This window comes from Hypanus sabinus, chromosome 16 (assembly GCF_030144855.1).
Source record: "Hypanus sabinus isolate sHypSab1 chromosome 16, sHypSab1.hap1, whole genome shotgun sequence".
Classification (NCBI taxonomy): Eukaryota; Metazoa; Chordata; class Chondrichthyes; order Myliobatiformes; family Dasyatidae; genus Hypanus; species Hypanus sabinus.
The window spans coordinates 4,356,141-4,379,258 of record NC_082721.1 but is presented as its reverse complement, the minus strand read 5'-3'; the positions used below and the strand labels follow the sequence as shown (position 1 = coordinate 4,379,258).

The window sequence follows — 23,118 nt, the reverse complement described above, 5'->3', positions numbered from 1 at the left end:
GCCTGGACTGACACCTTGCCCTATTGTCCTGTTTATTACTTATTGTAATGCCTGCACTGTTCTGTGCACTTTATGCAGTCCTGGGTAGGTCTGTAGTCTAGTGTAGTTTTTTCTCTGTGTTGTTTTTTTACGTAGTTCAGTCCAGTTTTTGTACTTTGTCATGTAGCACCACGGTCCTGAAAAAATCTTGTTTTTACTATCTACTGTAGTAATGGTCGAAATGACAATAAAAGTGACTTGACTTCATGTGATAAGTAAACTTGCATTGAGTCATAGAGTAACTGAGTTATAGAGTGTGAAAACAAGGAACTCTGTTACTTAGCACCCCTGCACGCATTCATCCTCAACTAAAGTTCAAAGATGTACCGGTTAGTAGGTTAATTGGTCATTGTAAACTGTCCTGCGATTAGGCTGGCATTGAACAGATAAGTTGCTGGACAGCTCATTGGGCCAGGAGGGCCCGTTCTGTGCTATGTCCCTAAACAAATAAAATAAAGAAAATAAAACATTTCAGAGCATTCAGTAAGCAGCATTCAGTGCTTTCACGTGTATATTTTAAAATAGATGCTTTCTCGGTCAGAGATGTTTTAATTCTAATTACATATTGCTTAATAAGGCAAACGGACCCGGTATGTGAGGGCATTCATAATTAGAAAGGTGAAAGAAAAGAGGATTTTGACAGATGACTAAAACACAAACTGTGTTTATCAGTTGAGAACAATAATAACATTGCAAAAGACCCAAGACTAGAACACATCGAACAGGCAAAGATCGAGTTAGAGCTTGAGCTTCATTATTACTTCCCTGACTCAGTTACTACTCTGGCATCTTTTCTGTTTATTCCATTCTGAAGGCCAAATAGAACTCCTCTCCACTCACCACAATCTCTTGCAGTGAAGTTACAAAGGATTAATGTCTGTGTGAATTCACAGCTGAGTAACCAGCACTCCAGTGAGAGTTATGAAGACAAATTATATTGCAAGTGGAAAAAACGTGGGGAGCATGAAGAGTTGTGTTTTCAACTTCTTCTCGTTACTCCCTGAAAGTCCTCATCAAAAGGATCTTGAGTCTGAAATGTTAAGTTTCTCTTTCTATGGATGCTCCCTGAACAGCTGAGTGTTTCTGTTTTAATGTGATCATAATTCAGCTCTCTCCACCTTTGTCCTCAACCCTCCCTTCCCTGCCTGATCTCACGATAGCATAGCAGTTAGGGCGAGGGGCGTTCTGGAGTATGGAGTTCAATCCAGCTCTGTCTGTAAGTAGTTTGCACGTTCTCCTCATGAGTTCTCCAGTTTCCTCCCACATTCCAAAGATGTACTGGTTAGGAAGTTAATTGGTCATTGTAAACTGTCCTGGCATTAGACGAGGGTTAGGTAGGTGGGTTGTTGGGTTGCATGGCTCATAAGGCCAGAACAGTTTGTTCCACTCTGTATCGCTGAATAAATAAATTAAACCCCAACTACTGTGACTTGCAATGAGAGAGATGAAGGTCCGGCCAAGCTTTGTCGCCAGTGATGTATGTGCACACACTAGAAATAATCCATTCCATTCTTGTTGACGGACCATGAAACATCAAAGGAAATGTAATGAGGCCCATCATTTTAGCAATTGAAAAATACTATTCAAGGTTGTTCAGTACACAATTGTAAAGGAGAACAAAATAATTGTTACACCTGATCTGATGCAGCACAATAAAACACAATAAGATAAAGAACACTATAATAATTTTTAAAATGCACAATTAATGTAAATTAATAAGGTAGCTTATGACCATAGCCTATTTGTATAACCATAAAGTGATGCTAGGCACAGGAGCATCTGTACATAAAGTGGCTCTGACTGGAAATGATAAAGTTGTGGTGATTAGGACTGTGGAGGGGTGGGTTTGTGGGTGGAGGTGTTGATTAGCCTCATTGCTTGTGGAAAGTAACTGTTTTTGAGTCTGGTGGTCCTGGCACGGATGCTACATAGTGGGACAAACATTCCAACAAATATTAAAAATCACACCTTTAAAAGCCTTTCTTTATAATCCAGCATTTATATGTAACAATGCACATTTTCTGTTATGAATGTACATACACTACAAATATCACATCACTCATCACAAAGAGTGAAGTTAACAATACGCTTGAAGCACCATCACTGTGTTAAAGCAAGAACTGTACTTTCAAATAACAATAGTTTCTTGTTGCTTGCTGTTACAGTCGAATAAATTGGATAACCTCAAGTAGTCATGTACACTGGAGTTAAACATGGAAATAAGCAAGCTACTCCCTTGATACCCAGTTCCAACAGTATTATCACTCATTAGGATTCATCGTGATTCACCACAGAGGAACAAGGACATGTGAAACACGTAAGGTTTCTGCATTCAGGTCTATATTAAACTTCTCAGGAAATGTAGTGTCTGCTCCATTACAGATTTAACAAATTACTGCCACACAACCTCTACGGAACTGAAAATTTATCTTATTTTTAAATGTGAATACCGAAAGGCCTAGATAGAGAGGGTGTGGAGAGTACATTTCCTATAGTTGGAGAGTTTGGGACTGGTGGGCACAGCCTTAGAATACAAGGACAGTGGTGAGGAGGAATTTCTTTGACCAGAAGGTGGTGAATCTATATAATTTATTGCCACATATGGCTGTGGAGAACAAGCTGTTGGGTATACATAAAGTGGAGGTTGACAGGTTCTTAATTAGTAAGAGTACCAAAGATTACAGGGAGAAGGCAAGGGAATGGGGTTGAAAAGGATAATAAATCAGCCATGATTTAATGTGCAGACTCAATGGGCCAAATTACCTAGCTTCATTCCTAGTCTTATGAATTCAAAATTTCTTTGAATTTAAATGAGATTGCAAATAATTTTCACTAACCCTTCCCTGTCTATGTTCTTTACCTCTCATTATTTCACTTTTTGCACATACTTGGCATTGCATTCACAAACTTATTCACCCTCCAGGGTTTTGTTGCTGGACTGCTCATTCATAATTCTTCAGTCAGAATAATAAAGAATGTGTTCAAAACATCCCCAGGTGACACAGGTCCAGGAGTCTGTGGAAGGGGCTCTGTGTTGGAATTGTTTTTGATTTCCTGTGGATCGCGGTGCCTAAACCCACTGAGAGTATATCAACAACAAGTGCTAGTGTAAATGATAGCTAATACCATCCATCATCCATTGAACATAAACCCCTTCTGCGCATGGAATATTAAGCTTGTGGCATAATGTTATTTTATCATTCTGGCACAGTAGCAGTTAGTGTAACATTTTACACCACCAGTAATCAGGAGATTGGGGTTCAATTCCTGCCACCGTCTGTTAGGCGCTTGCATGTTCTCTCTGTGACCATGGGGGTTTCCTCCAGGTGCTCCAGTTTCCTCCCACTGTCCAAAGTTGTATGGGTTAGGGTTCATGAGTAGTGGGCATGCTACATGGGCATCAGAAGTATGGCAACACTTGCAGGCTGTCCTCAGCACATCCTTGGACCGTCTTGATCATTGAAGCAAAAGACAATTTCACTGAATGTTTCAATGCATGAGTGACAAATGAAGTTCATCTTTAATCATTGTTTTATTGGCCACACCTTTCCTTGTAGGACCAGAGCAACGTCTTAATTATTGATTGGAGATAATGACAAGGTGAGCTGACACCCACACATTACCATAACTGGAACAATATTAAACATCTACATCCTACCCTTGATAGTTCATCAGACCTTCAAGAAACAGTCTGATGCTTCAGTTAGTCACTCTGAGTGTACATTTAGATGGTTTATATGTAATCCAGCCCACTGCCTATGAATCACAGAATCACAGCATCAGAAGCAGGCCGTCTCAACCTTCACTGTCTTTGTCAATCATGATGACTATCTATATTAATGCTATATTCCTGCAATGGGCCCATATCTCTCTAAGTCAGGGGTTCCCAACCATTTTTATGCCTGAAACCCCCATGATTAATTGGGGGCTCTATGGACTCCAAATTGGGAAATCTCTGTTCTAAGCCTTTCCTGTCTATGTAGCTGACTGGCAGCCTCTTAAGCAAGCACAGGGCAAGATTGAAATCATTGGGGATGAGAGCAGAAGAGATGTGGTGTTCAGCACCCATCTGTCTGCATTTGTCCAGTATCCCTCTCACTGATGCCAGAGGAGGGTGCCGGTTTGATCACCTCAGTGGCATGGCTCACGGCTCTGGGACTCTTTCGGGGAACTTTGCGGTTTGATATTTAATGACCTCAGCACTGAATGTGCTCTGCGGTTGTGGACTTATTTTTGGAGGATTTGATGATTCATTGTCCACATGTTTCTGGTTATTCTTTTTTGTTATTGGTGTGATTTGATTGAGGCACTTTTGCGCAGGAATGACTCTGTGGCTGAGAATTGCAGTCATTGACACAGTGCTAAGCTGAACTGACCCAGTGGCAGTCAGTTTCAGACCGTTTCAGGGGCTCTGTGGTTTGATATTTAATATTCTGTGTGTTATTTGCTCATTTTTTTCAGTTTGCACGATTTGTTCTTTTTTCCCACGTTAGGTGTTTGATGTTGTCCTTAAATTGGTATGTGATGTCTCTCTCTGTCTGTGGAAAGACGAATCTCAGGGATATATACCGTATGCATATTTTGATAATAAATGTTCTTTGAAACTTTGCGATTGTACCTGCTCGACCACTTACTCTTGTAGCTCATTCCAAATACCCACCACCCTGCATGGGAAAAATATGCTTCTCAGGTTCCTTTTAACCCTTTCTCCTCTTTAGAGCAACACACACAAAATTGTGGAGGAACTCAGCAGGTCAGGCAGCATCTATGGAAATGAATCAACAGTCGACACTTCAGGCTGAGACCCTTCACCCAGGCTAGAAAGGAAGGGGGGAGACATAGGAATAAAATGGTGGAGGGAGAGGAGGGAGGATGCTAGAAGATGATAGGTGAAGCCAATTGGATGGGGGATAGGGAAGAAGTAAGAAACTAGAAAGTGATAGGTGGAAAAGGTAAAGGGCAGAAGAAGGAAGAATCTGATAGGAGAGGAGAGTGGCTCATGGGAGAAAGGGAAGGAGAGACATCGGGGAGGGGATAGGCAATTGAGAAGAAGAGGAAGAGTGGGGAAAGGGGAGGGAGGTAAAAATTACTAGAAGGAGAAATCAATGTTCATGCCATCAGACTGGATATAACCTAGACAGAATATGAGCTGTTGCTCTTCTTACCTTAAACCTGTGCACTAAATTTTAGAATCTCCTACCCTGTGAAATAGACTGTGACCATCCAGCTAGGTTCTGTCCCTCATGATTTTATAGATATCCTCAGCTCCTTTACTCCAGGGAAAACAGTCCCAGCCTATCCATTCTCTCCTTACAACTCAAGCACTCCAGTCCTGGAAACATCCTTAATAATCCTTTCTGTACTCTCTCTTGCTGAATCACATCCTTCCTCTAGCAGAATTTATGAGGTGCCGCAGTGGCATTGAGGGTAGTGAGATGCTATCAGAGCTCGGGCATTGGAGTTCGGAGTTCAGTTACGAAGTCTTTTGTGAGGAATTCTTCCTGTGAGCATGTGGGTTTCCTCTGGGTAGTGCAGTTTCCTCCCTCAGTCCAAAGTCATTCCATTTAGTAATTTAACTGGTCATTGTAAGTTGCCCCTTGATTAAGCGAGGGTTAAATAGGTGGGTTGCTGGGTGACACAACTCAATGGGTCGGTAGGGTCTGTTCCTCACTGCATCTTAAAGTAAATAATAACAAGAACTACACACAATACAAAGGCAGATCCCCTAAAGTTTTATACTGTCGCAACTGATGACGGTAAGTATACATGTACAGCTGGGGAGCAGGTGGTGGATGGTCGTATGAGCAGCTGGTGCAGATCACAAGTCCTAGTTATTGTCCACTGATGCCAGGCAGTCAATCTCTGAAGAGTATTGATAATGGCTGGGGTCACCTGTCTGGTAAAGACGCTGCCCAGAAGAAGGCAATGGTGAACCACTTCTGCAGAAAAATTTGCCAAGAGCAAGTATGGTCATGGAAAGACCACGATCGCCCACATCATACGACATGGCACATAATGAATGAACAAAGTTATATGATGTGAATTTTGTTGTTTTGCAGCAGTAGTACTGAACAAAGGGGTAAAATTACTATTATAATGAAAAATGTCTTCTAAACGTGTGACTTGGCTAAGGCTAATTCATTGGGTTGCTGGGTGGTGTGGCTCGGTGGGTCGAAAGAGCCTGTTCTGGCCTTTATCTCTAAATAAATCAATAAACAGACAAACAAATAAATAAATAAATTTTGTACTAAGTTTGAGCTGATGAAACATCAATGGTGGTTAATTGATATTGTTTTCATATCTGGTATATTCAGTGGCCAGTGGTCTAAAGCTGAGCATGGCCAGGACGTCATCAACTGAACCATTTCAGCTTCTGCTCTTCTTTCTATTGAACCCCGATTCTTCTGCAATCTAAATGTTCTTTGGAGGTCAAGAATAAAGCTTAAAACTAGTTGCATGCAACAGTTTTATTAAATGTTGCATGAACAAAAAACAAGCAAGAGAGCTGAGAGAACAGAAGATAGAAAGAACAGTTATGGGAATCTCATCCTCAGACTAGTGATGATCAAATTCCAGTGATAACAATTAAACTGTAAAATAGCCAGATTCAAGTGGCTTGACACATGCTGCTGAAGACTAAGAAGGTTCCAGAAAAGTACAGAAGCATCCGTACTGTAATTCATGGAAAACTCACTGACAATTACATGTAAATAGGTGATTATATAAGCAAGCACAGGAAAGTTAAACTTTAAGAAGAACAACAATTTTACACCCTAATCCAACATTATTTCCATTATTCATGTTCCAGGTGTCAACATCTCTGAGGATCTATCCTGGGCCCAACATATCGATGCCGTTACAAAGAAGCCACACCAGCTGCTATATTTCATTAGGAGTTTGGGGAGATTTGCCAAAGACACTTGCAAATTTTTACAGATGTACCATGGAGTGCAGTCTGACTGTCTGGTATGGGGGTGAGGGTGCAGTACTGCACAGAATTGGAAAAAGCTGCAGAAAGTTGCAAGTTCAGCTCCATCAAAGCCAGTATCCTCCCAGCACTGAGGAATCCTTCAAAAGACCAATTCACATACACTACCTCACTACCTTTTCCTCTCTTTTTACACCACCTATTTAATTTATGCTTTATATATACACACATAGGATGACCACTGATTTTCCAGAAACTGATGGTTTGGCACCTCTTTTAACTCAGATGAAATTACGAGGCCAAGTATTGCTCACTTTTCATGAAACATCTGTAGATGAGGTGAATGCTGGCAATTCTGTACAGACATTTATTAAAGAATTTAACTTGAAGGACCTTCTTTGGTTTATTGCTTGAAGGTAAGAGAAGATAGAACCCTCAACACTAAAGAATAGCTGGCATAAGTTGTGGCCTGCCTTGATGCTGGATAATGTGTCTGAGGAAAAGCTTTATGATTTTGTAGGATTTCGTGTACCAAAGGAGAAAGTAGTTGTTTATGATTTGCTTGTGAATGCAAAAAGTGTAACAGGACCTGCTTTCAAAGCTATAGCAAGTAGTCTTGATGAAGAAAATCTACGTGAGTGAATGATTGTCGATGATGAAACACCTGTTGTGCATCACCTTATTGTCCTGGACATTATAGACTGTTCTGAATGCTGATTTAAAAACATTGCAAGTGATAAAGATGGCAGTGAGGATGATGAAACGGAAAGATTTAATACTGATAAGTTAATTGAGTTGTTGGGTGATTTAATAAAAAGGCTAGAGAAACGTACTTTTGTGGCAGAACAAGAGCTAATGAATTTTTATTTGATGCAAGAAAAATTACACAGGGAGAGATCAAAGCACATGAAACAACTCCAGCTGGATGAAATTAATAGATGGAGCTTAGAAAAATAGAGGGCTATGGGTAAGCCTAGGTAGTTCTAAAGTGAGGACATGTTCAACACAGCTTTGTGGGCCGTAGGGCCTCTATTGTGCTGTAGATTTTCTATGCTTCTGTGAAATGTTTAAAAAGATAACCGAGAAGCAATTTTCTTTGTAAGCACAGTAATTAATAAATTTAAGTTGCTTATTTAATAATCCTTTTAAAGCTTCTACAGTCAATTTCCGTTATCTATATATAAACTTACTGTAATTTTCAGTTTTTATTATTGTGTATTTCAAAGTACTGCAAACAACAAATTTCACAAATACAGTATACCAGCGACATTAATCCTGATTCTGATTCTCATTATTTCTCATCATAAGTTAATTATACTTCATTATTTCAAATCTATTATAATATCACCTCTAGGTTCTCATTTACTCCTCTTCCAGATCGCTGTTTCATTTGCATGTGTGATTTCTAACTTGAAGCATATCAGCTGATTCAGCATTCCAGTGATGTTCTTCTAGCCTAGTATGATGTTTATAAAAGGCCCAGCGTTATTTTCAATCACATACAGATGAATATATTTTACTAAATGACCTGGCTGTGCAGATGGAAAGTTCAGGTTTTATTACCATTCCATTGCTGGATTTCCAAACATTCTGTGAATGCAGCATAGTCTTAGTCAATGATCATCTCATGAATTATTTCTGGAAGTCCCAGCATTGGCCATTTTGAATATTCTAAAACGTGTTAATTATGTCCATCTGAACAATATGCTGAAGAGGTTTTTGCAGCTACAGAACGAACCTCGCACCTGCATAAGTGTAGCTTGGTCAGAAGTGGCACATGCTGACACAGGTCTTGGGCTGAGAACTGCCAACCAGCCTCCACCACATAAAGTCACAAGTCAGAGCATATCATAAACATAACAGATTCTGCAGATACTGGAAATCCAGTCCATCACACACAAAATGGTGGAGAAACTCAGCAGGTCAGGCAGCATCTGTGAAGAGAAATTACAAGTCGATGTTTTGGGCTGAGACCCTTCAACAGGATGCCAAATCCCATGATGAATGCTGGGGAGGCCACCATTGAATATAACCTCGCTCCCATTCAAGCTGTACTTGGATACTGCAATTTAATTTAAAAGCTGCTTAAACAGATACATGAGTACAAAAGGTTATCCCTCTCTCTTTATAGAGATACTCAATATTGAGGCCTGAGATCGACCATGGATGTTTTGTCTTAGCTATCTATTACATATGCAACACACACAAAATGCTGGAGGAACTCAGCAGGCCAGGCAGCATCTATGGAAAAAAGAACAGTCCATGCTTCGGGCCGAGACCTGACTGTTGCTTGGATTTCCGGTATACGTAGATTTTTCCTTGTTTATGTCATATGCAAGCTGGTACACAAGCCAGAGTACGATATGGAGAATAAGCTGTTGCCCATGCAGCAGGCTCCCCCCTTCAATGCAGCTGAAGAATCCAAAGGATTCACCAGAGTTGCCAGTCAGCATTGAATTCAGTATAGGACTGTCCAGGGGACTCCAGCTCTGGATTTTCCCTCAGAGTTTACTCCTGGATCCTTCCCCAAGAGTGGGTATAGCCGCAAGGCAGTGGAGGTTTGAGATCAGTTTTCCTTCTGCTAGATGAGCTGCCAACCAAAATTGATGAGCCCCATCAACCCAACGCAAATGGTTTTAAGACACCAGTAAACCACCTTTGCCCCTTCTCCTGTCATAGAAACAGTTCTGCTGGACTTAGTAACTAAGCCACACAAGCCAAAGGCCAGGAACCGGACTTAGTTGTCAGAGGCTATTTGAGATGCATGCAATTGGGAACATTTAATAGGTAGTGGGAGCCTATCCCCTGCATCTCCTTCCCCCCCCCCCCACCACCACCAGCCATTACAACCTTAAGCAACCTATTTAATATCAGTGTTTACATATTGAAGGTAACTTGTGAGTATTTTCAGAAGAATGGTAATTCACTTCAATAGAGTAAAACAAGCAGTGTTTGCCTCTAATTGCTGCGACTGCACAGACACACGCATTCTAACTGACAGCTTCACTATCTAGTGTGGAGGGGCCACTGCACAGGATCAGGAAAAGCTGCAGAAAGTTGCAAATTCATGTACCTGCTCTATCATTGGCAGTATTCTTTTTGGCATTGAGGATATCTTCAAAAAGTGATGCCTGAAAAAGGCAGAATCCATCATTAAGGACCCCCATTAACCAGCCACATGCCCACTTCTCATTGCTACCATTAGGGAGGAGGTACAGGAGCCTAAAGACACACGCACGGCATTTCAGAAACAGCTTCTTCCCCTCTGCCAACAGATCTCTGAATGGAAAATGAACCCATGAACACTATCTCTATTTTGTTTGCTGTTTTTGCACTATGTAATTAATTTAATTATATATATGTAGATAGGTATATTTCAACAAATGTCACGATATACACCAGTGATATTAAACCTGATCCTGATTCTGACACAAAACTGCTCCCTACTATCTTGAGGTCTCTTCTCCCACTCCTCAACCAAGGTGAAGTATCGCCTGTCACAGATCTCCTCTTTCTACTGACATTGACGTGACACATCCACCGGGCCACAACTGCCCGACAAGGAGCAGCTCTCTCACCCTCTCCTCTTCACTGAGATGGAATAAACTGCTCCTGTGTGGCTGCATCAAACAATGAGCGTTTTTTCCGTGCTATGCAAAGCAATACATTCCCCTAACACTCAGCCTGCCTCTCCTGGTGATCTTTATCTGAAGAGGACGTGTGACGCATCACCAGAATGTAAATGACTTGGAGATGTGATCAGTCAGAATGTTACAGTAAATGAAAAGTTAAAACAACAACTGCAGATATTGGAAACATAAAATGAAGACTGATCTAATCTGGGATCAGTGATCCAGCCATGTCAATGGATTAGCAAATGCAGATAGATTGGTGCCTCTGGCTGATATTTTTGTGTACAATCTGTGTGTTCGTATATTTTTAGCATCACAGCCCAATATATCAAAGCCTAGGGCCTCTTTCGTTTATCCAAGTAAGAATATGTGGAATATATAGTTACTATTCTATCTGTACTTTTAAATCTGGATGGCCTATAAGTATGAACACTGATCTGAACTGTGTTGAAATATTCATGGGGGGGAAGTGGGGGGTGATGTATCACAAACAAGAAAAACCTGCAGTTGCTGGAAATTCAAGTAACACACACAGAACTCAGCAAACCAGGCAGCGTCTACGGAACAGGGTACAACTGATGTTTCGGGCCGAGACCCTTCAGCAGGACTGGAGAAAAAAGATGGGTTTGATGTTTGTTGTTTTCTTCTTTGAACAGGTTGTTTCCATGGTTCTCCTTCGTTTTGTGACTGTCTGTGGGGAAGATGAATTTCAGGATTATGTACTACATACGCACTTTGATAATAAATGCACTTTGAATCTTGGCTCTTGAATATATACAGCGTGCAGAAGTCTTAGGTACATACAGTATATATAGATACAGTTCTGTACAGTACTGCAGTAATTTTATGTATTTCACTGTACTGCTGTCACAAAAAGAAACAAATGTCATGCCATATGTGAGTGATGATAAACCTGATTCTGATTCTGGGTCTCTACTGTGGACTGAGAGTGGGAAGCAGACAGGGAGAGGGGAATCATGGATTGGAAAAAGGGAACAGGAGAGGAAAGGGGTCGGGAAGCACCAGAGACATTTTATAATGATCAATAAACCAACTGTTAGGAATCAAAAGATCTTGCCTGGTGCCTGGACCCATGCCAGACAGGGCTGGGTGTGACTGGTCTCTATATACTTTTCAATCAGCTGCTTAGTCGTCATTACAAAAACTCACTAGTGATTTTGGGAGGAAATCTCGTCACTGATTGGTTGCATAGTGAACTTTGTGAATTGTGGCCTGAAATCAATTGTTTATTCCTCTCCACAGATGCTCTCTGCTCCTGGCAGCCAGCTGAGCCAGTCCCATTTGCCCGCACTTGACCTGTCCCCCTCTCTTCTCGTTTCCAGCATAAAGTGCAAGAGTCTTGGGTCCCACTGTAGGTTTTCACAAATAAAACAATAAGAGGTGGTTTATGTTTAAGAGAAAACTGTAACAATTCATTTATTGAATTCCAAAAAACTGAAGACCAAGTGTGGGAAAAGTACTTTATGTAATTATATAATCACGTCAAACCCACCTCGTAAGGTGAACCCCAACTCAATGCTGTGGACTGTCAATTTTGTGAATTTCCACCAATTACATTACCCTACACGGGCCCCCTAGAATTCACTAAAATTGGCAAACCAGCATTGTGAGCCAGTTTAAGGCGATCTACCAAAGCGCATTCAGGTTTCCCCCTCTTACCTATGATAAACGTTTTTTCTCTGCATTCCGAACTGTGGAGCAGCCTATTGTAAAGGAGATGCTGGTGTGCGTCATGGTGGATGAAAACAAATAGGTCAACAGGAACCCCTGAGTGCTGTACACCATGATAGCAGGTAGGAAAAGGTGCAAAGGAATTGGAAGGTATGTCATCCAGGTCAACAAAAAAGAAAATCTAAGTCTTTTAATACAGAGTCCATCAGAGTTGGAAAGTCTGAGCTGCATTTTTCAGCCCATACGGCATGTGCAGAAACAGAGTTATCACAGGCCCTGATTGTAGCCCCGAACAAGACTGATGTTGGCAAAAATTAACTTTCTGGCTAAATGTGCCAAAAGGACTTGGATGTGTGGACCAGGAACTGATCAGCAGTCATAGGTAATCACCAAATGAGCGGCAACCACCATTGGACTTAGGGACCACTTGGAGGGTGAAGCCCTGGAACTGTTCAACTGGTGCACAATGACAAGTCTTTCTATGTTGGCAAACTCTGCCAGCTTCTCAGGCTCCAGTCTACATGCACAGGCATGCATTGATGAGCCGCTTGTGTGAATGTCTCCTGACTGCAGTGGAGAATGTGGGAATTCACCCAGCAGTCAAGCAAACCCACATGCGGTGGTGCATGTGTTTGACAGTCATTGTGGGGAATTTATTGGGGAAGCAGGCTCATGTCCCAAAGTCCTTGATATCCACAAGCCAGCAGTTTTTAACATCCTTGGGCACTCAGGAGATCTGCATGGAGCAGAGGTCTAGCCACCTTAGCCAGGATGGAGTCCCACGTGTAACACTGCACACTGAAGCAGAGCGTCACCCGTCATGTCTGGATCTCGCTGCCCCTGGTGGCCTCATTGCTCTTTGCTTTCTCTCAATAGGCGATGCAGGCAGCGCACTCACTTGAGTACCCATGTCACACAGGAAGCATCACCCTGAAATGGTGTCCATAATGAGAAGGAGATGTCCCTGGCAGGTGGAAACCACGGTGTCCATAGGCCTCTGATGTTCTGATGCACTGGCACTGTTGAAGCTGCAAGGCAGTTGACACTTCCTAGTATTCCTTTTACTGCACTTTGTCTTCAGTATTCGTACCAGAGACAGTCTGGCCCAGCTTCATCTGAGCATGGACCATCGGCCATTTTAGCAAGTTCCCTATAGTCCTTCATGGGTGCACTAGCAAGGTCTATGCGAACTTGATCAGGCATTTCTGCATGAAGAATTCTTTAAAAATAAAACAAGGATGCTGATTTCCCGGGAGAACCAGCATGCGTTGCATTAGCTCCGAAGGCTTACCCTCACCGAGACCAGGTAAAGAGAGCAACTGTATGGCAAGCTCAGATCGTCCAGAAGTCTGTAGTGGGAGCGTTTTCAGTGATCGGCATCGTCCAGAAGTCTGTAGTGGGAGAGTTTTCAGTGATCGGCATCGTCCAGAAGTCTGTAGTGGGAGAGTTTTCAGTGATCGGCATCGTCCAGAAGTCTGTAGGGGGAGAGTTTTCAGTGATCGGCATCGTCCAGAAGTCTGGAGTGGGAGAGTTTTCAGTGATCGGCATCGTCCAGATGTCTGTAGGGGGAGAGTTTTCAGTGATCGGCATCGTCCAGAAGTCTGGAGTGGGAGAGTTTTCAGTGATCGGCATTTACCACGTTCAGGCGGGCGTTTCCAAATGACTCTACTGCATAGTAGAATCTGGTGTGGTCCACAGTGATTTCTCACAGCGTGGATTGTGCCTTGGTGTGAGCAAGCAATGTCACTTTGCTCTGAAAACTCCAGCAGTGTCAGAGCAAATGTAACACACACACGAAATGCTGGAGGAGCTCAACAGGCCAGGTTGCATCCATGGAAAAGTGTACAGTCGGCATTTCGGGCCAGAACCCTTCAGCAGGACACTGCAACTGCACAGGCCAAGGATCAGGATCACCAACATAGGGTTTCATAGATAAAATGCTGCGAGGTGTGCTATTATTAAGAGGAAACTGTAACAACTTATTTATTGAGCTCCAAAAAACCTGAACACAAAGTGTGATAAAAGTACTTTCCGTAATTACGTCATGCTGTCAGACCCGCCTCTTAAAGTGAACACCAACTCAATTCTGGTGGTTGTGAATTCTGTACATTACACTAAACAACACTGCCACGTTTAGGTACAGCTGTTGTCCTGCAGCATCTGGACCAATTTTCACTCCCCTCAGAGCTGAACTGACCTCACAGTCTGTGGACTCACTTTCAGGAACTCTGCATTTCCACCCCATCTATTGTGCTTACTTTGCACAATTTGTTCTCTTTTGAAAATTTGTTGGTTGTCAATTTTTGTTTTCTGTTGATTCTTGTGGATTCTATTCTATTTCTTTGTTTTCCTGTGGGTGCCTGCAAAAAAATAAATCGTGTTTGCGTATAGTGTGCATACTTTGATAATAAATTTACTTTGAGTTTTAAACACTTTGACCTGCTGAGTTCCTCCCACACTTTGTATATGCAGATCAAGTTTTCCAGCATCTGCAGAATTGTTGAGCTTTCTTTCATTGTCTTTTGCCCTGCTGCACCCTTTGGCTTTATTGCACATTGCAATGCCACCGAGGGTGGAAATACCAAGGGCAACAAAACTTACACAAGATCTGACATTGGCAAAGAACAACATGAACACAAAGCAGCAGCAGAACCATCTCACAGAGTCAGCCGATGAGCCACAGGTACAGATTAGGGCAAGTTAAGCTCTCCACTCCAGAGAGGAGATTAAGAGACATCTCATCGAGGAACTTAAAGCATTAAATTGTATGATAAAAAATTAATCTGAAGGATAAATGGGGTCAGTAGGACAAAGGATATACATTTACATTATAAACGCAAGAGACTCTGCAGATGCTTGAAACCCAGATCTGAAGAAGGTGCGCAGAAGATGGTTTCAGTAGCAATTTTCTCCCATTAATGGGTACAATAACAATACTTAAAACTCAAGAGATTCTGGAAATCCAAAGCAGCACACAATAAGTGTTGGAGGAACTCAGCAGGTCAGGCAGCATCTATGGAAATGAATAAACAGTCCATGTTTCTGGCTGAGACCCTTCTTCAGAACTGGAAAGTAAAGGGAAGATAACCAAATAAGAAGGTGGGGAGGAAGAAGAACAAGCTAGAAAGTGAGAGGTGAAGCCAGGTGGGTGGAAGAGGGGGAATGAAATAAGAAGCTGGGAGGTTATAGGCGGGAAAGGCAAAGGGCTGGAGAAGAAGGAATCTGTTAAGAGAGGAGAGTGGACCATGGGAGAAAGGAAAGGAAGAGGGGCACTGGGGGAGGTGATAGGCAGGTGAGGAGAAGGGCTAAGAGCCCAGAGTGAAGAACTGAAGAAGAGGGATGGGGGAAAGGGAAAAAAAACAGGAGGAGAAATCGATGTTGGGTGTTAATGCCTTCAGGTTGTCATAAACCTGTTTACATTTACATTGCCACAGGTGACTGTGGAGCTCACTTAATTCAGCATAGTTAAGGCAGAGTCTGATAGACTCTTGGCTGGTCAGGGTGTGAAGGGATACAAGGAGAAGGCAAGAGATTGGAGCTGAAAGGAAAAATGAATCAGTAATGATGAAATTGCGGAGCAGACATGATGGGCCAGATTCCTGTTTGTAATTCTGCTCCTATATCTTATGGTCTTATATTTCACAATAAAGTTAAAATAAAAATTGGTACTGTATTTTTTCCAAATGGAGATTAATATTTGCAATAATTATCTCCCAGGAGAGAATATTATGGCATGGAGACTGACAGGATGAGTGTGAATGACCATAGTGAGCTTTATATCCAATATGTGGGAATCAAATCCCTCCCTGCCTTTTACAGTGGAAACGGAGCTGGTTTTTTTTCCCAAATGTGGGCTTGCTCACCACACTGAAGGCATCGATCATTTGTACTGTATGTACACGTCAGGTCAATGATTTTATGATAGCGATTTAAAATGATTCATTAATTTATGTAAGAGAGAAATGATTCATATACAACAATGAACATTGGAGACAATTGTTTTCTGCCCCTGAGAGGGTAAGTTACACCTAATGTTTCTGAAGTAGATTAATTTAAAACTGCATCCGGGCTTATTCTGACAGAAACCCCTTGTTTAATAAAAAATACACTTCTCATTGTAGTATTTTTGATTAAGATTTTCAAATTAAACATGCCACTCTCTAGATGTTTATTTTTCAAATTTCCCTTTTTAAACAGTAAATATCTTCTAAGGCAGTAAATGCCTTCAGAATACCCCATTGCACAGAAAATGAAATTAACTCTTTTACTGTGAGAAAATCTGATTCCGCACACAGCACTAAACACATTCAAATTTTCCACAGAGGTTGGTCAGAAAGATGTTTATACCCAGACTGTATTTTTAAACAGGACCTGGAGCACTCCCGCTGAGAACATGCACTGCTGCTGCATGCCAGCCGGCAAAGGAAACCATCCTTAAAATTGAGTTGGTGGTGGGGAAGGCAGATGCAACGTTGGCATTAATTTTGAGAAGACTAGAATATAACAGCAAGGAGGTAATGCTAAGGCTTTCTAGGCATTGGTCAGACCACACTTGAGGAGTTTTGGGCTCCTTATCTACGAAAACATGTGCTGGCATTGAAGAGGATCCAGAGAAGGTTCACAAGAATGATTTCAGGAATAAAAAGTTTAACGTATGAGGGACATTTGATGGTGCAGGGCCATTCACCACCTACTTGTTGCTGAAGGGATTGATACAGCCCAGAGACAGATGGGAGATATTCCCTAAATTGTCTCTCTTGGTCAGAACCTTAGCATCTCCTCAGCCTCTTCATGAGACAGCAGCCCAGAGGAATTGCCACCAAGGAGGATGATGACTGGGATGGCTGAAGATCCCAAGAGCAGCCCTACAGCCACAGGATTCTCTGTCAGCACGAGATTTACCACCTCACCTTCCAAATGAACAGGGTCAACTCAAACTTACTGAACCATTCTGTAAATCATTGTGATCCTGTGGGAGATTGGAAGTGTTTAATAGAAGACAAAGTATCCTGCACTAAACAATAGCATATTTCCTGAGCGTTACTAACTAACGAATTAAGAACATAAGACCAGAAGACATAGGATCAAAATTAGGCCATTCAGCCCATTGAATCGGCTCTGCCATTCCATCGAGGCTGATTTATTATCGCTCTCAATTGCATTCTCCTGCTCTCCCTATAACCTTTGATGTCCTGGCTAATCAAGAACCCCTCAACCTCCACTTTAAATATACCCACGACTTGGACATAATTAATGTGGAATTAACTAGTTTCATTAACTAGAAGACCACTACCCAGTTTAGTAATGCCTGCACCAAGTCAGCACCACTCAGGGATCGACGTTACTGGCACCATTCTCAACATTCTCATACAGCACCCATGCTGATCTTATCCAGCCTATCAAGTGATAAGGGTCACGTTCAGAAATGCTGGCACACCCCTCCTGCATTCAATTGGAAGAAGATCAGAAATATTAGACTGCGAAAGCAAGGGAGGTAGGCTGTCGAATTTCATAGATTGGAAATTTCCTCGTGCCAATGATCACCACTCAACCAGCCGATGTATCTCGCTCCTGCTTACTTCCTCATCATCATCAGAAATTCTACCACCAATAGTTGTGTCGACAGCAAATTTATACATCTATAAATATAAAATAGAGAGAACAGAGCAGTGGACTAAGCACGCATCCCAGAGATGTGCCAGCGTTGATTGTCAGTAGGGATAAAATGTTATTTCCGATCTGCACGGACTGTGGTCTCCCAGTGAGGGAGTCAAGGATCCAGTTGCAGAGGGAGGTACAGAGAGCCAGGTTTTGGAGCTTGTTTATTAGAACTGTGGCTATGGCTGTGTTGAACACTGAATTGTAATCAGCAAACAGCAGCCTGGTGTAAGTATTACTATTACAATTGTTCAAGGCCAAGTGAAGAACCAGTGAGATCACATCCGATAGGAAAATCGCAGCGGACGACTCTAGCCGTGACCAACTTCTCAAAGCACTTCATCACAGTGGATGTGAGTGCCACTGGGTAATAGCCATTGAGGCAGTTCACTCTGCTTTTCTTGGGCACTGATATGATTGTCGCCCTTTTGAAGCCGGTGGGAACCTTCAACTGCAGCAATGAGAGGCTGAGGATATTTTTGAACACTCTCCATCAGGGCCTGGAGGCAGATTATAAACTAGGCTGTAGTCAGCATGGCTTCCTCAAGAGAAAATCTTGCCTGACAAATCTGTTGGAAATTTTTGAAGAACACCCTTAACAACATCCTTAACAATCGACTCCAACATCTTCCCAAGCACTGAGATCAGACTAACTACCTATAATTTCCTTTCTTCTGCCTCTGTCCCTTCTTGAAGAGTGGAGTGACATTTGCAATTTTCCCATCTTCCAGAACCATTCCAGAATCTAGTGATCACTATAAATGCCTCCACAATCTCCTATATCTTATGGTCTTATTGTATTTAAGAAATATAGCTCAGATTTAATCCTTGAAAGCTAGCTTGAATCATTGTGATTTTACAACTTGTCAAAGTTCAAGGTTCAAAGCAAATTTATTAACAAGGTACATTGTCATCATATACAACCCTAAGATTCATTTTCTTGTGGGCATACTCATAAAATCCAATAGTCATAATAGAATTAATGGAAGACTGCACCCAACAAGGCAGACAAGTAGTGTGCAAAAGAAAACTAAAAGAAATAAAAGTAATAGTAAATAAGCAATACATTTTGAGAATATGAGATGAAGAGTCCTCGAAAGTCGGTCCATAGTTTGTGGAAACGGTTCAGTATTGGGGTGAGTGAAATTCTTTGCTTTGGTTCAAGGGTCTTTTAGTTGAGACGAGTGGTGCTGCAGTTACTGCTATCTGGATGTTAGGATTGTGACAAAGTGCATTCCGAGCTTATTGCTTTGTCACCAATTACCATCAGAACACAGGTTCTGCTGAACTACACCAGAACTCCTCGCTCAGCAGAACTGAATGATCACCTTTAACAAGGCAGCTCACCACCACCTTTCCAGCACCATTAAAGATATGGAATAAATTCCACTCTTGTCAGTGCTGCCCAGATCCCAAACAGAATCTTTAAAAATATCCAATCCAACCCTAAGTTTCACGTCAATATACTTAGTATGTATTCTGTTGGTAATGGCAGGAAATTGTTCACATGTTAGTGGATTATTGATCTATCCGTGCCCAAGATACTGATGCAATTACAAAGAAGGCATGACAGCAGCTATATTTCATCAGGAGTCTGAGGATACTTAGTATCTCATCAAAGAATCTCACAAATTTCTGCTGCTGTACGATGGAGAGCATTTTAACTAACTGCATCACTGTCTGGAACGGAGGGGCCACTGCAAGGATCAGAAAAAGCTGCAGGAGATTGTAAACTCAGCCAGCTCCAACATGGGTACAAACCTTACTGGCACAGAGTACACCTTCAAAAGATGATGCCTCATCACTGAGGACCCTCATCACTCAGCACATGCCCTCTTCTCACTGCTACCATCAAGGAGAAGGTACAAGAGCCTGAAGACAGCACCCAACGTTTCAGGGATAGCTTCTTCCCTTCCACCGTCAGGTTTCTGACTAGAACAATGAACCTAAATACACTACCGCAATATTGTTTTTTATTCTCTTTTTGTACTACTTATTTAATTTAATTTTGAAAAATATATTTCTCATTGTAATGTATAGCTTTTGTATTATCATGTATTACAATGTACTGTTGCTGCTTAATAACAAATTTCATGACATTTGCCCGTGATATTAAACCTGATTCTGATTCTGATTTTGCAAGTAACACACCAATATTCGAAAAAATGTGTTGAATTGGTAATTTTTATCAGAAAACTATCTGAACTCTATCAGAACATTATTTTGGGAAACTTTTAGAAAATTGATAGAAAGCAATGTAGTACACAAGTTAATAAAAAGACAATTTGAAATAATCAATGATGTAACTATCCAGTTATACTTCACATTAATCTAATTGGCATTGATAAATTAAATCCCCATAATTAGCAGTAGTGTATCAAACACAATCCCAGTTCACCATCTGTCTTTCTGATGGAAGGAGCCTCACACCACTTTTGTCTGCATTCCTCTGTTGATCAACACTGACTAAAAATACAGATGAACAGTCATGACAGCTTGGAAAACAACATGTCAGCCAAAGTACTCAACATCCAAGCACATGCTCAACATACTAAACAGTATTGCAATCATCTCTGCTGATATACATTACCCAAGCACTGCTGGTAAAAAATATTTACTTCATTTAAGTTTTGTAAATTGACTTCCATCTTGCTCCAGCTGCAATTAATATCATTCACAAAACCAAAGGAGAAATTCTAATTAAACCCATAATCAAAAGTATTTAGACAAATATATACAAAGTGTTGAACTAACTATTTTCTCTGACATGAGGTAGAAAATATCTGTATAAGGGTAGAAAAACAAGAAGGATATCTCACAGTTTTGTACAGATGTACCATGGAGAGCATTCTAACTGGTTGTATCACTGTCTGGTGTGGAGGGGCCACTGCACAGGATCGGAAAAAGCTGCAGGAAGTTGTAAACTTAGTCAGCTCCATCATGGGCACCAGCCTCTCCAGCATCTTCAAAAGGTGATGCCTCAGAAAGGCGACTTCCACCACTAAGGACCCCCATCGCCCTGGACATCCCCTCTTCTCATTGCTACTATCAACGAGGAGGTACAGGAAAATGAAGACACGCATTCAACGTTTCGGGAATAGCTTCTTCCTCTCTGTAATCAGATTTCTAAATGGGCAGTGAAATCAAGTACAATATCTCAATAGTTTTGCTCTTATTTGCACTACTTATTTAACTTATATATCTTGCTATAATTTTTAATTATAATTTATAATTTTTTAATTATTCTGTATTGCAGTGCACTGTTGCCACAAAACAACAGATCTTACAACATATGCCAGTGATATTAAACCTGATACTGTTCGTTATCAACTAATAATGAAATAGAATAATACATACAGTTTTACATTCATATAATTAAAGCAAAAAATGCTATGATCTGGGAAAATAATAAAGTACAACATAGTAATTTTAATCAATTCAACAATCAATTGCAATTTATTAAAGGGTTTCAGCATTAGAGCATAAAATCTACTTGCAAAGTAAGTGTTTTTCAAATCTTCTATGTCATTTTAACAATCACCCTATCTGATTCAAGTAGTAATGTGCTCCACTGGGTATCTGGATGAGGTTTCTAATGCGGGTTAACACAAGATTGCAATACTCCGCGGTGATCTGAAATATTGCACTTTGAGACAGATTGCTGAAGACTCGCCTTGCTGCAGTTCACAGTACAGAATGCCCTGTGGGCTGCTGAAATATTGCACTTTGAGACAGATTACTGAATGCTCGCCTTGCTGCAGTTCACAGTATGAAATGCCCTGTGGGCTGCCGATATCGTTCAAATATTGTGCTAGTGATGGGAAATTAGAATTCAATAACATTACGTGCACTGCTTTTTTCATTTCTCCAGTAGGTGATATTTAATGTGTACATTAAAATAACAAAATAAGCGGATTTCACTTGTCTACGTTGCATCTGGAAGGACACAATGAGAAACAGGAGTAGCTATAAACATTAACACCGTATTCGAAGTCAATAGAAATGAAGCAGTATTTAACAAAGCATAATAACACTCACCCAGGCTTGTATTCATCCCCACAGTCCATACCGTTATCATTGCTTAGCTCCAGTAGCAGCTGTGCAGCTTTGGTCTAAGCTGCTGACCAGAAACAGACAGCGAAAGACTTATGGTAACACACTGAACAAAATAGAAGCTGAATGAATGCCTGTAAGGTACTTTTCATGTTTTTTTTCCTGCAGGCCAGTCAGCTCGCACTGCCTGCTGCTATTTTAGGAATGCAGATATATTTTGCTCATTTCGCTTTCCTTTGGGGACAGCTTATAGGGAAGAGCTGGTGTCCCAGAATCAACCTTCACTTCATCTGCTGTGAGTGATCAGTTTCCAGACAAAACTTCAATTTTAAAAGCTCTGACAGGCTTACATCTGTCAGAGGTGCTTAGAGAACCACTTGTCACTCAGTGGAGCCAAATGTCCCTGCCCTTTCAATTAACACCACAATAGAAAAAAGTCATTCTGTGCATTAAGATCCTCCAGCCTCTAGAGATTGTCTTTAATGGTTCGCTGGTACAATTTGCAGATCTTCGCAGGCAGCCATGGTGACTGACAAAGGCAACTCTAGTTCCGTGTGTGTCATATTCGCTGTTTGTCTGCTGGCTTGTTTGGTATCCGTCCTCTGCTGTAACCATTCCTGGTCTGTTGCCAAAGTTATTCCACGGACAGCAAATGAGCAGTCAGCATAGCAGCAGGCAGGCACAGAACTGCTGGTAATTTGAATAAAGATCTCATATAATGTTGCTTTATTTTTAATTCCATTCCCTTTTCAAAGGTGAGCTGGCCAGGTGAAAGGTCAGGAGAAAAGTATATTTCTCTTTTTTATATTTTATCCATCAGATAGTTTGTCAAAATTTTGCCTCAAAGACCTAAACAAAAAGGCCTTTTGTTCTATTGAAATCCTTGCCTCAGTTATCTGCAGAGTGGGGCCTGTGTACAGCCTTGCTTTGCAGAGATGGACCACATAGGAACTTAGTGGATCAGGCAGCACATGTAGTGGGAAACAAACAATTGGTCCGCACTGAGTCTATGTCAGGAGTTTGCAACCGGCGTCTACAGACCCCTTGCTTAATGGTATTAGTCCATGGCATAACAAAGGTTGGATATCCCTGGTCTAAGTGAAGGATCCTGACCCA

General features: G+C 41.4%; 1 protein-coding gene across 3 annotated transcripts in view; it reads right to left on the bottom strand.

Moving 5' to 3' along the window:
- LOC132405960 (leucine-rich repeat and immunoglobulin-like domain-containing nogo receptor-interacting protein 3) overlaps nucleotides 1-22,598 on the bottom strand; it is a 172,136-nt gene extending 149,538 nt beyond the window's left edge. For all 3 annotated transcript variants that reach the window (XM_059991001.1, XM_059990995.1, XM_059990996.1), the window contains exon 1: nucleotides 21,988-22,598. The gene's annotated coding sequence lies outside the window, so the exon portion shown is untranslated. The remainder of the gene's footprint in view (nucleotides 1-21,987) is intronic.
- Between the last annotated feature and the right edge of the window lie 520 nt (nucleotides 22,599-23,118).